Source organism: Ictalurus punctatus, unplaced genomic scaffold (genome assembly GCF_001660625.3).
Source record: "Ictalurus punctatus breed USDA103 unplaced genomic scaffold, Coco_2.0 Super-Scaffold_100046, whole genome shotgun sequence".
In the NCBI taxonomy this organism is placed as follows: domain Eukaryota; kingdom Metazoa; phylum Chordata; class Actinopteri; order Siluriformes; family Ictaluridae; genus Ictalurus; species Ictalurus punctatus.
In genome coordinates this window covers 4040073-4054390 of record NW_026521087.1, presented here as the reverse complement: position 1 = coordinate 4054390, position 14318 = coordinate 4040073, and the positions used below count along the sequence as shown (strand labels likewise).

Sequence of the window (14318 nt, the reverse complement as noted above, 5' to 3'; positions counted from 1 at the left end):
ACCCGCGAATACCTGCAACCTGGAATGGAAAATAAGATTTATTTTGTTCCAACACTTTTGTTGTTGTTGTTGTTGTTGCTCCAAAACTGAAAAGTGTTACAATGGAAGCAGAAGTAAGTGTAGCTTCTTAAATTGTGTAGTGTAACGCAGTGTTTTTCAGTCTTTTTTGAGCTATGTCAAATGTCAATGTCAAAACTTTGTTGGCCGGAATGGGGAACTCCTTGGGAGCAGTCAACCAAAAACTGTCCAAAGGAAGTTCAGCAAATCTTAGCTTTAAACCACGATCTTGTTTCAGTTCAGTTAGTTCCTCCTGCTCCTGTAAAGTTATGTCCTTTCCAATAGCAGTCAAGGCATTCAGTGGAGGCTGAAGAGAAATAAAATGACAACTTCTCCTCAAGAGTTTTCAGATGTTTACCTATTACCTCGCACAGTGCAGCAGGGTGATCGTGCCGTTCCTCTGTGAGTGGGAACATCTCAAGGTTGGCACTTTGCACATGTTGTTGCCAGAGGTGCACCTTTAAATGGAATCCATTTATTTTATCCATGCTTGTAAGCAGGTTCTCATTTCGGCCTTGCATCCGTGTGTTCGGTTCATTCAGATGATGAAATATATCTGCCAGGTATGCCAGCTTTGCACACCACTCATCACTTGCAAACAGATTTGAGTAATCAGACCTCTCGTTTGTCAGAAACACTTTAAGTTCCTCCCGCAGCTCATACACACGGGCCAGCAACTTGTCACGCTACAACCATCGGACCTCCGTATGGAACAATAAGGCTTTATGCTCCGCTCACATTTCCTCACGCAAAGATGCAAATATACCTTTTCAAAGGTCGTGTCTTTACAAAGTTCCCTATGCGCACAACATCATCCAACACAGGAACTAGTTCTGCTGGTAAAGTCTTTGCAACGAAGGCCTCACGGTGCAGAAAACAGTGTGTAACAATAAGATCTGGGTTTCTTTCCTTCACTCTGCTAACTAAGCCCGACCATGGCTGCAGCTCCATCAGTGCAAACACTTGTGCAATTTTCCCATGTAAGTCCTCCCTGCTCAAGATATTCTGATGTGACCCAAAAAATTTCCTCTCCTGTTGTTTTTTCTGGCAGTGCCTTACAAAATAGGAAGTTTTCTCTAATGGCATCTCCATCCACAAAACGCACATTGGCCAAGAGTTGAGAATATCCGTAGACTCATCAAGTTACAACGCAAATTTCCTACTGATACGTATCTTTTCCAAAACATGGCTTTCGATGTCTGTAGACATGTCATCAGTACGTCTGGCGATTGTGTTATCTGACAGCGGGAGTTTAGATATGTCTTTAACCGCGTCAGGGCCGAGCATCTCGTTGACAGTGTGTTTGCGGGCAGGTAGTATTAACGTCTCTGCCACAGTGTGGGACTTTTTTCATTTAGCTACAAGTGCAGCAACTAGCTTTGAGGGCTTTCTAATTTACCTTTGTGGTTTTTCTCATTAATGTTGCCTGTTTCGGTGTTTTCACGCAGGCAAACAAGATAGTCCATCGGCTTGTTTTGAAGCAACGGGTGTTTCGCTTGGAGATAGCGTTTAAGCTTGCTTGGCACCATGGCGCTATTGGACTGCTTCTCGCCACACACCAAGCATAATGGAGTCGGGGTCATCTCATCGCTGGTGAAAGTAAATCCTAACAAAAGATAACTTTCGCTGTATTGCCTCGAGCTCACCGTCTTTGCTTTCTTTTTACCACCACTCATACTAGGCCCTTCACCTGGGTCACAATCTTGTCTAGGGCCCAGTTCGGAGTTTGCATTTTTCCTTTTTAAAAACTTCTCCATCACTGTCACCACGAACTGTCGCATGCGTCACTAATTCTCTTGTCTCTAAGAAGGTAGGAGGCAATTACCTGCTGCCACAGGGACGAATATTACATTACTCTGCCAGTCACTATATTACAGCACAGACACTCAACAATGGCTTATTATTTGCAGATAATAATGAATAAATTTTAATAAAAAAGAATTTTAAGACTAAGTGAAATTGGACAATTTCTCACGGCATGCCTGACAATCTTTCATGACACACTAGTGTGCCACGGCACAGTGGTTGAAAAACACTGCTCTACGGTATGTAGACTGTATTACATGCGTGTTGAGCAGAGAGGAGATATTATAATATTATACAGTATCTGGAAATATAGTGTGTGACTGCTGCTGAAATAAGGAAGAGACTTAGGATTCTCCTTTTCAAATCTGAAACCAAATTGCTGAAGCAGCACAATACTTACCTGAACAGCACACTCTGCGAAGTCTTTAGTAATTTAAACTAAGCATTGGTGGTTCAGTGGTAGAATTCTCGCCTGCCACGCGGGAGGCCCGGGTCCAATTCCCGGCCAATGCAGAAGTGAGTTTTGAAAGTTAAGCCTTCACCAAAAGAACATTACAAGCCTTATCATTTCTGCCCAAACTAGACCAACTCCATGCTGCTGAAATATACAAGAGACTTAGGATGCTCCTTTTCTATTTTGAAACCAAACTGTTTAATCAGAACAATACTTAATGAAAAGCACACTCTGCATTGTCCTTAATCCTTTAAGATAAGCATTGGTGGTTCAGTGGTCAAATTCTGACCGACCACGCGTGAGGCCGGGGTTCGATTCCCGGCCACTCACGGCTGAGTTTTGAATATTGAGCCTTCACCCAAAGAACTCTACAAGCCTTATCAATTCTGTCCAAAAAAAGGGTAGCAGACACAGTCCATGTTGCTCAAATATACAAGAGCCTTAGGATGCTCCTTGTCAATTTTGAAACCAAATTGCTGAGTCAGCACAATACTTACCTGGAAAGCGTCCTCTGTGAAGTCCGGGTTAGATTCCAGGCCAATGCACAACTGAGTTTTGGAGACGTTTGTGTTGCTTGAGCCTTCACCCAAAGCACTTCACAAGCCTTATCAATTCCGCCCAAAACTAGGGTAATGGACAAACTCCATGCTGCTGAAATATGGAAGAGATTCTCCTTTAGAATTTTAAACCAAATTGCTGATGCAGCACAATACTCAGCTTTAAATCACACTGCGAAGTCCATGGATTTTTAACATTGGTGGTTCAGTGGTAGAATTCTCACCTGCCACACGGGGGCCAGTCACACGTAGGTGTAGAGCACTGACTAGCCAATAGAAAGCGAGGAAAATCCAGGAGGAGGGTCGGACGAACCTAACATAAAAACATCCGTTCAAATATTTATATTATATTATCTGTTACATATTGTATCTATGTAATTTTTTAAAAGCGGCATTGTCAACATTTACTATTCCGACACTCTTTCAGTGTGTAAAATTAACTGTTAAAGAAGAATGTGAAATTAACAGTTTGCATATATTATTTAGATAGTTATTTTAATTTTGACAGAGTGTGTAAGTTATTGAAAATGTATTCCAAATAAGGACTAATATTTTAAAGCATTTACAAATACAAGCTAGATAAAACATATTTACAAATACAGAGGACAATTTTGTTTTGTTTTTTTAAATACAATGTTGTCTATACACAATTCCACAATGGTAGAGAGAGAGAGAGAGAGAGAGAGAGAGAGAGAGAGAGAGAGAAAGAAAGAGAAAACGTAGAATGAGATTCATGGTCAACAGTATTACACAGGATTTGTAACTATTTACCAAAATCCAACCTTGTGCTTGGCTTGCAATCAGACATGCCATGCACAGACCATAAATTCTGTGTTTCACAACAAAGTTATTTTCTCTTTTCAACAATCCACCTCTGCCTCTCAGCCTCATAGAATGAGGACTGCTGAAACTCTGCCCATGTCGTCTCTGCATTCATTCCCTGTACTTGACACAGGGAGAGCACTTTAGAAGGACAGTAAATGTATTTGCCTGCCGCTCCAGGGAAACCAGGGTGGATATGAGGACTATTGGGTCCTTGTTTTAGTGGCTGGTGTCAGAACCTGCACAGATGACCAGAAGGCCCTCTGCAGAGTATGCCTCAAAGACTTTCCTGGAGCAGTAGAAGAATTTAACATCACCAGCCTGCTAAAAGAAATGTACAGAGGAGCCATCACCCATGTAACGAGATTTTGGCTGACCACAAGCTAAACAGGATCTAATTTGTTTTTTTGGTGTCTTCTCAACTGCTGCCTGTGTCAGAGGTACGTCTTCAGGAACACCACTAGCTGTTGGATTGAACGGAGTGGGAGGCTGTATTGTTCCTGACCACATCTTCTCTTTGAGGTGTTGACTTCTCTTGCAATGAAGGATTGTCTTTAATGCTTCTTGCCTCTTCAGATGAGTCCCGAAGTAAATCACCTGATGGGCCTCTCCTGAAGGACACGTTGATTCTCCCAGGGATTTTTTTTTTCTTCATGCTGATGGCCTGAATAGTACCCATAGATATGAACAATTAACATAAATAAATATATAAAAAGAATTTACTTAGTTATGCATTATGTTTTGTAAAGTAAAATTATGGTAACTGATTCTTTTAAAATAACTTGACAGGTTTCATATTAGAGTAAAAGATCAATGACCCAAAATTTAAATATACAACTATTGAAAAGATACACATCTACTCTAATATATTCCTAACCTAATCTAACATAACTGTGATCTGCTCACTTGTTACCAAAAGACTTAAAACAAATAAAAAGAAATAAACAAAAAGAGATGAAAGCCGAAAAAATAAAGCCAATAAAGTATTAACTGGTTTACGCGGTAGCGGAGGCAATTCAAAATGTAGATCTTCAAAAAAAAAAAAAAGCAAAAAAAAAGAAAACACCAAGCTTCGGAACAGCACCATGGAATCAACATGTGGCGAAAAATATATTGCATCCGTAGTGATAAGGACTACCACTGAGAATTAACTGGAGAAGTTAAGGAAAGTTGAGCATAACTACTTGCAGCTAAGTACCCTGACAGCGGTGGGATTTGAACCCACACCCCCAAAGAGACTGGAACCTAAATTCAGCGCCTTGGACCACTCGGCCACACTACCCCAGGCTGACGTGGTGGTAAACCCGTTCATGGTAAGAAGGTGACCGGGTCATTCTGCCGGACAACAAGAAATCTGGCATGGGTGCGACAAATGGGCTGTTGTGAGACTCAAGTGTCTTTCGCTTAACCAGCTCTGCCGGAGACATCTAACCATTTCCAGCTGAAGACAGAGCTAAAGCGTGGTCTTTTGGACACGATTCGTCTAGGCTTAAGACCCCATGGTCCACGGTCACATCGGTAGTGTTTGCGGAAAAGCTCTTCTGCTATGGCTTTACATCCCACTTACAGTGGTGCTTGAAGGTTTGTGAACCCTTTAGAACTTTCTATACATCTTCATTACCAGGACCTAAAACATCATAAGATTTTCACACAAGTATTAAAAGTAGATAAAGAGAACCTAATTAATGAAACCAGACAAAAATATTACACATGGTCATTTATTTATTGATGAAAATGATCCAATATTGCATACCTGTGAGTGGCAAAAGTATGTGAACCTTTGCTTTCAGTATCTGGTGTGACCTCGGTGTGCAGCAACAACTGCAAACAAACGTTTCCAGTAACTGTTGATCAGTCCTGCACGTCAGCTTGGAGGAATTTTAGCCCATCCCTCATTATAGTACAGTTTCATCTCTAGGATGTGGGTGGGTTTCTTCACATGAGCTGCTTGCTTCAGGTCCTTCCACAGCATTTCTATTAGATTAAGGTCAGGACCTTAACTTGGCCATTCCAAAACACTGACTTTATTCTTCTTTAACCATTCTTTGGTAGAACGGCTTGTGTGCGTAGGGTTGCTGTCTTGCTGCATGGTCCACTTTCTCTTGAGATCCAGTTTACGGACAGATGTCCTGACATTTTCTTTTAGAATTTGCTGGTATTATTCATAGTTCATTGTTCCATCAATGATGTCAAGCCGTCCTGGCCCAGATGCAGCGAAACAGGCCCAAACTGTAATGCTACCACCACCATTTTTCAGAAATAGGATACGAGTCTTATGCTGGAATGCAGTGTTTTCCTTCCCCCAAACATAACCCTTCTCATTTAAACCAAAAAGTTCTAGTTTGGTCTCACCTGTCCACAAAACGTTTTTTTGAGTAGCCTTGTGTCTTGTCCATGTGATCTTTAGCAAACTGCATGCAGGAAGCAATGTTCTTTATGGAAAGCAGTGGCTTTCTCCTTGCCATCCTGCCATGCACACCATTGTTGTTCAGTGTACTCATTATGGTGGACTCATGAACATTAACATTTGCCTATGCGAGAGAGGCCTTTAGTTGCTTAGAAGTTACCCTGGGATCCGTTGTGACCTCGTGGACAATTACATGTCTTGCTCTTGGAGTGATCTTTGTTGGCTGACCACGCCTGGGGAGGGTAACCATGCTCGTGAATTTCCTTCATTTGTACACAATCTGTCTGACTGTGGATTGGTGGAGTCCAAACACTTTAGAGAAGGTTTTTTTTTTTGTTTTTTTTTAACTTTTCCAGCCTGATGAGCATCAACAACTCTTTTTCTGAGATCCTCACAAATGTCCTTTTTTCATACCATGATACACTTCCACAAACATGTGTTGAGAAGATCAGACTTTGATAGATCCCTGTTCTTCAAATAAGACAGGGTGCTCACTCACACCTGATTGTCATCCCGTTGATTGAAAACACCTGACCCTAATTTCCCCTTCAGACTAACTTCTCATGCAGACGCCAACAATGTCTGCACCATGCACGCTTCCTTTACAGAATGCGCTTAAGCAAGGTCTTTACAAGAAAAATAGGATCCAGAGCCACATGGGCTGTGCACAGCGGATTGGCAGTTCATCACCTTAACCTCTTGCGGACATAGCTCACGCATATGAAATTACATCCCGGTGTGAGGAGCAATAAAGAGGTTTCGGTGCAGGTTCTTTGCCCCTGTCGTCTGGACTGCGGAATGCGTTCTGCATTGATGGACCTCCAGAGACGCCAGAGCCTTACAGCAACTGTGGCCAAAAAGCATTGAAATACAGCACACGGTTGCAAAATGTGTAGCCACAGTGCTAGCTTTTCACATTTCTCCACCCTCTCTAGTGCTAGCTCAGGGACCTGTACAAAGCTTCCCGTTTGTAGGCCTTGTAGGTGTGAGACAGACTGCAATAATGCCAGATATTGCTGGAAAGAGGAGGGAAAGTAACAAGCTTGCGATGAGGATGGGATTTGAAACCACACGTGCAGAGCACAACAGATTAGCAGTCCATCGCCTTAAAGTCTCAGCCACCTCGTCTGAGACCGCCCACTTTTAACGAAAACTATGCAAATGAGGGTTTAATGTTCGCTGACTAGATGACTGCTTCTCAAATAGATTTTATTCAAGTCTTGGGGTATGAGCTGTGCCGTCATATAAACTGAAGGGTGACGATGCGGCGAGACGGCCCAAAGGTCTCACAGAACGGGACAACTCCATAGTTGAGCCATCGCAATGCAATCCAATCCTTGGGCGGCTAGGTACCGACTACCTATGGACTGCCCATCTCAGCGAGTTAAATTTCTTTGGAAAATGTAACTTTTACCTGTGACCTGAGAAGGATTACGCGGTATAGAAGATGGATGGATGGAAACGTAACTTTTATCCTTACCTGGATAAACACAACGACTGTGGAAAAGGGGGGCATGAATTGGGACGTTTGTGAGGCAGCATGCTGTGGCCAAAAAGCGTTGAAATACAGCTCATGGTTGCAAAACATGTAGCCACAGTGCTAGCTTTTCACATTTCTCCATCTCTCTCAAGGATATTCAGCTGGCCTGCCGTATTCGCGGAGAATGCGCTTAAACGACAACTCCGTCTAATATACACAAAGGCTCTTTTAAGAGTCACTTCATCGTCTCAGAAAACAGCTAATTTTATTTCTTGGGCTGTTTGAATATTTAGATAATATTTACAAAGCGAAGGGGACACATATTTATATATATATATATATATATATATATATATATATATATATATATATATATATATATATATATAAACATGCTTTATATACATATATATATATATATATATATATATATATATATATATATATATATATATATATATATATATATATATAAATAAATATGTGTCCCCTTCGCTTTGTAAATTTTGTATATTTATCATAATAAAGTTCACTCATCAATAACGAATAGTAAACATTTCTATATGTTGATAGAAATATAACGCATGTTTATATATATATATATATATATATATATATATATATATATATATATATATATATATATATATATATATATATAAATAAACATGCTTTATATTTCTATCAACATATAGAAATGTTTACTATTTGTTATTGATGAGTGAACTTTATTATGATAAATATACTGCTATGTATATTACATAATGTTTGTTTATTTTATAGATGATGATGAACAGTGCAGAAGAGCCGTGTATTGTCCTTATGTAAAAACTAGACAATGCACAGTAATAACGCCGATGAGCTGTGTCTGTGTACAGTAGCCCAAATCTGCCTTCTGTTCTAGGCGGCGTTGTGTCTTGTGCTGGATGGAGCTTGACTGCTCTCGTGTGTCCAGTTTAAATATTAGAACGTGTTATGGAGAGAAAAGGATATATATATATATATATATATATATATATATATATATATATATATATATATATATATATATATATATATATATATATATATATATATATGTGTGTGTGTGTGTGTGTAAATGATGTAAAAGGCTTTCTATCAACATTAGAAAAAGGTTAGTTATTAATTTTGTATTTTTAATATAAATATAGTGCTATGAATATTACATAATGTTTGTTTTTATAGAAGAGCCGTTAATTGTGGTTATGTCCGAACAATACAATGCACAGTAATGAGCTGTATCTGTAAATTAGCCCAAACCTACCTTCTGCTTCAGGTGGCGTTGTGTGTTGTGTTGGATGGAGCTTGACTGCCCTCGTGTGCCCAACCTCGGGAACGGCAATTTCCCAGCAGCGGTATTCTGTCATAAGAGTACATTTGTAGTTAGGCCCGAGTTGGTTAAGAAATATTATATGGTTTATATTACTGTGTCCTCTTTTTAACTCGTTCATGATCATTATTGTATACATTACAAAGATAAAGGTAATGTTCTTCCCTATTTGTGGATATTCTCGAAGTGAAATAGATGAGGCCACCTAGGGAACACTAAGTTACCTAGGAGCAGTGATGAGAATGACATGTCTAATAACATTAGAAATACATTAATAATGTTATTATAATAGAAATCAAGGTGTGCACTTTAACATTATAAAATATACATACACAGCAAAATCCACAGAAACAAATCCACTCTATTGGAGTTTCATTTCAGCACTTTTAAGTGTCCGGAGGGGTCCACACTCCACAGTGTCATTTTAACACTTTAATAGAGTTCACATCAACTCTTTGTATAGTTGAAATTGAACACTACTCAAGTGTTAGTTTCTCAACAGCAGTGTGTAGTGTTAGAAATTAATTCTCATAGGAGTAATTCATTAAATCTCATAGTGTTAATTGCATACTATTAAATGAGTTGCCTCTAACACTATAAAGTGTTAATATGCTACTGCACAATTAAAGTAACATTTAAATGATTACAAATCTAAAAGGCAAATAAAGAAAAAAAACAAGTTGGTTGCTTTAATAGTTTTCTTTTTTCAAGGGCGTTAACATTACTGACCCCTCAGGTCAAGTCTTTCTAAATATAACAATTGGGCACTATGTACTCTCTTTGATTATTCTCATTAGAGCACTGATGATCAAATAGCCTAAAGTGTGTCAGTTCATTCACAGAGATGACAGAAAACTCATCCATTTGGTTATCTTCTATACAGTATGCATTGAAGTGGTCATCATAGTACATCATTTTTACATTGCAGGAAATAATGAAAGCACTCTCTTCATATATTATTATATAACAGATCTTTTTGAACACAGGGAGATCATAGGTACATCCAGTGCATATGAACACAGGTACTCAAAAACCAGTTTAAGTTCATACTGTACCACACCCTCTAGCAGATCATGCATGATGTCAACAGCATAGTTATCAGTACAATGGAAATACTGTAATGAATTGAGCACACATGACTTTTTGACACCATATATTGACCGCAATTCAGGATTTTCATTTAGTGCCTTACAATGTTCAGTATGAACCTCTTTGGAATGGAAAATTAACCCAGAATGATCTTCAGTAAATATAGATTGAACTTCTTCCTTACTAATTAAACAAAGCCTACAGAAATTAGTTGCACTGAAATATTACACAAATCCCAGTAAGCCATTTAAAGCCAAATTATCTCCTGTTACTTGAATTACTGAGCCAAACAATGGTTGTTCAAAACAAGGAAGCTGTATGCCTTCGGCTTCTAAGATTTTCAGGTCATCAATAAGGGGCTTTAGTATCACATCAAAACCATATGTCTTAAGATCTTCCATGTAGAATAGAGCTGCAAGATGTACATTAATCAGTACAGAATTACACTTGGATGGAAGATTTATTTATTTATTTATTTTAGAGTAAAATAGATACAACCAAGTTTGTGGATCCCACTCTTGGAATCTAGAGGGTTAGCAATTTCAAAATCTTTGTAATAGAGTAGAATCTGTAAAGTGTGCTTTTGCTGCGAGAACAGTGCATGGTTTTGGAAATGATAACAGGCGACCTGGTTCTCCACATTTTAAATGTAACTTTTTGCTAGGATATAAACCATGTTGAAATTTTAAATGTTGACGAAGAGCCAAACAAGTTCTGAGGTGTGCTTTACATACAAAACACGTGAACATCTTCAAGACTGTTAATCTCGCTGCAGCAATCGTGCTCGAAGTTCTTTAACACGCGGGCTCTGCTTTGCTCTTCTGACATCGATGTTATAGATGGTGGTTTGGATAAATGTGTAGAAATCACAAAGAGCTTCATCATATGAGAAACTGAAGACATAGTGAGCTTTCAGTTCATCAAAAGCTGCCACTGACGTGTGCGCCTTACATGGGATCGCCTTTTGGTCGATAATAACGTAGAACTTTGGGATATTCTTCTTTCGCTCACTGATACAGAGGAGGAATGGTTGTCTTGTGTCAGCACTCTCAATGAAGGTAGTCACACTGGCTCCTTCCTGAAGGTCAGCAAAGGGACATAAAATAAATATTAAAATAAAACTGCATGTTTTTTTTACATTATCACTAGCACCGTCACATCTTGTTTGTAGGTGGAGTAAGCAAAATGAGATGCAGGTCTCAGAATCCCAAAATAACCTACACCTCAAGAGTTCGTAAAATTAAGATCTGATGTTTAAATATTAACTTTTGCATACCTTAAGATAGCTCACAAGATGGCTGGTTGCTTGAGCTGAACTGATCTTGGATATTTTTTTTCTGGCCTCTTGAGGTTGGAGGGAGCAGATGCAGCTGCAAAAGGATTGAGGACATATCGCTGTCTCATCCTAAAGACATCACAAAATAATTAAATGATCTCTCTTTAATTATTTTTTTAAAGACTGGAACATTTTTAAAATACATAACAATTTATACTGACCATTGTAGTCCTCAGATTCAGGTTCAGTTCCTGACAGCAGCTCGCCCATATTCTTAAGAGTCTTGCAGTCTGCAATGATGTTTGGCTTGAAGAATGTTGACCACTTTGCCAGGAACTTCTTGGACACTTCGTCACCAAACATCATGGAGAAATCGTGGTCGATCTTTAAATAAGGTTTATACAGGTTTAAACATAACGGACATAAATGGATAAAAGGTCAAATACTAAAACTTAAGATCTGCTGTGTTATTTATGCATACATTTGGGATATAAAAGATTAGAACGTTGAATTTCTCAGTTTGGACCGGCATGTTGTTGTTATGGTGATCATTGAACAACTCCTTTCTCTGCTGTACCAGTGAACTCATTTAATAACTACAGAGAAGGTCATTTCCTTTTCAAAACTACTTCCAAAGCTAAATATTTTCTTACCAATCTGGATACAGCAAGGAAACGAGTGAACAAATCCAGGACAGAAGATGATGCATCCTCACCGACCATCTTCTGCCGATACTGGAAAGTCGCTCTCATCTTCTCTTTGACCACAGATTCATCAGTGGAATATCGTATTGTAGATATCGCCTCCCTGCACTCCTCACCAAATCGCTGTTGACAGAATAACAGAGATTCTCGTCTGGTTTTTGGACCATCCTGAAGAACAGTCTTGGAATAACACCGGGAGCCAGCACAGGTGTTATGTTGAACTGTCTTGATCCTCCATGCAATGAAGCCAGTATTACCCTAAAGGATCGTAGTAGTGTTCCTGTTTAAGAAAAGACCCAAACAGAGGCATCTCGTGCTTGGCTTCAAGAATGAATTACTCAACACAATAAGTTCACACAATGACTATATAACATTACAAAAACAAGTGGAAAATACAAAGCTGAGCAACCTATAAACACTCATCTAAAACAAGATCATTTTAACTTTAAAACTATAAAAGGGAAGAAAATATAAAAACACACTGGTTTGGGTTTTCAGACAGAACTTACATATCCATGTTTGGAGAAAGGATCTTGGAGGTATGGAAAAAGTGTCACAATTCCCAGTGCATAATTGGTCTTCACACTTGACCATGGAATCATCCTTTCAAAATAAATCAGTTTACTTTGCAAGTGTGTATGTTTTGCAAGAAGTTAAAGGATAAATTCCCCTTTTATAGCAACACAGAATAGCATTCTTTATCTGTGCCACATGAATCTGTTGTGATGATAAAGGGAGGGAAGTGACCTCCAATTCTTACCCATGTAGCTCTAACATGTCTGCAACCAGGACGTTCACCATCTGTTTATGTGTGACATCTGTTAGTGTTTTGGTCTTTTCATACTCCTTGAAGATTTCCTCACCCTTTGGATTGACCCTCAGAACACAATCAACTTTCTGCCAAAACATCTTACATCGTTATGACATGCTCATGGAAATTTAAGAGGATTTTTAATGCCTTTCCTTTATGTCGAGAATACATTTACAAAACACTTCTACAGATAAGTATCAATAATAAACAATTATGTAATTGAGGATTTTAAATGCATTTATTCAAAGCTTACCTGTCTTGCTTCATTCTGCTCCATTAACCCTGTTGGGTTCCTCCTCTTCCTTGTGGACTCCAGGACAATTGTGGAATCTGATGAATGGGATGAAGCTGGGGATAGTGGAGTCAGTACAGAGGAGGATGCTTGAACTGAGACCAGCTGAACATCCAGATCTACAAAATCACAGACAGAACAAAATCAATTTAAATGTACATGTATTTATCAGTAACAAAAGCATTTCAACAAATACTTGAATGTTTACATAAAAAAATCTAAAGTATATTATCTTCATTAAGTACTTTCCATATACGAATAAGATGTATGTAACGTAATGATCAATAGTATAGCAAATGATAATAGTTTGAGGTCCTTCAAAAAGATATTTTAGACTCTGCTCCTAGGTAACTTCATGTGTTCCCTACGTGGCCTCATCTATTTCACTCAAGAATATCCACAAATAGGGGAGAAGATTACAAAAATAAAGGTGATGTATACAATAATTATCGTAAACGGGTTTTAAAAAGGGGAGAGAGAGTAATAGTAATCATGTAATATTTCTTGGCTAACTACCACAAACTTGGAACAGAATACCCCTTCAGGGAAACTGCCGTTCCTGAGTTTGGACACACGAGGGCAGTCAAGCTCCATCCAACACAACGCCGCCTGAAACAGAAGGTAGGTTTGGGCTATTTTACACTGACGCAGCTCATCAGTGTTATTACTGTGCATTGTCTAGTTTTCACGTATCAAGGACAATACACGGAGCTTCTGAACTGTTTCACAGCATCATCATTATGATTTAATTTTTAAAGAACGCACCCTCTTCTCTAGACATGGAAATGTTGGGGTTTTTTAAGTTTACACTGTCACACAGCAGCTGTACACATATCTGGATATATTATTTCAGTGTCCATTCTTAAACATGACAGATGAACAAACAAAGAAACTAACCACATGAAAAGGTTAGATAGACCAATGATTAAATACTACTCCGTTCAATGAATACAGAGGCCCGCTCTGATACCACAACGTTTAAAAACCTCGACATTTGCGGCGTCATAAACGGAACAACCGTCAAGCATACCATCAGGAAACTTATGGAACTCTGAATGTGACGTCATAACAGATCTTATGGCTCGCTGCTCCGATTTGACTATATATGTCTGTGCGCGCGCGCCGGGAGACTGACCTAGACACGGTATAAGGACAGCACACAAACACATTTAAAACATATTAACACATTAACATTATATCATGTACATAGCA

At 38.9% G+C, this 14318-nt stretch overlaps 2 non-coding genes across 2 annotated transcripts; one reads left to right on the top strand and one right to left on the bottom strand.

Annotated features, from left to right (window-relative positions):
* The first annotated feature begins 2305 nt into the window (after nucleotides 1-2305).
* trnag-gcc (transfer RNA glycine (anticodon GCC)) lies at nucleotides 2306-2376 on the top strand. The gene has a single exon. It is a non-coding gene; the product is annotated as a tRNA-Gly (tRNA).
* Nucleotides 2377-4896: 2520 nt separating this feature from the next.
* Nucleotides 4897-4978, bottom strand: trnal-uag (transfer RNA leucine (anticodon UAG)). The gene has a single exon. It is a non-coding gene; the product is annotated as a tRNA-Leu (tRNA).
* Between the last annotated feature and the right edge of the window lie 9340 nt (nucleotides 4979-14318).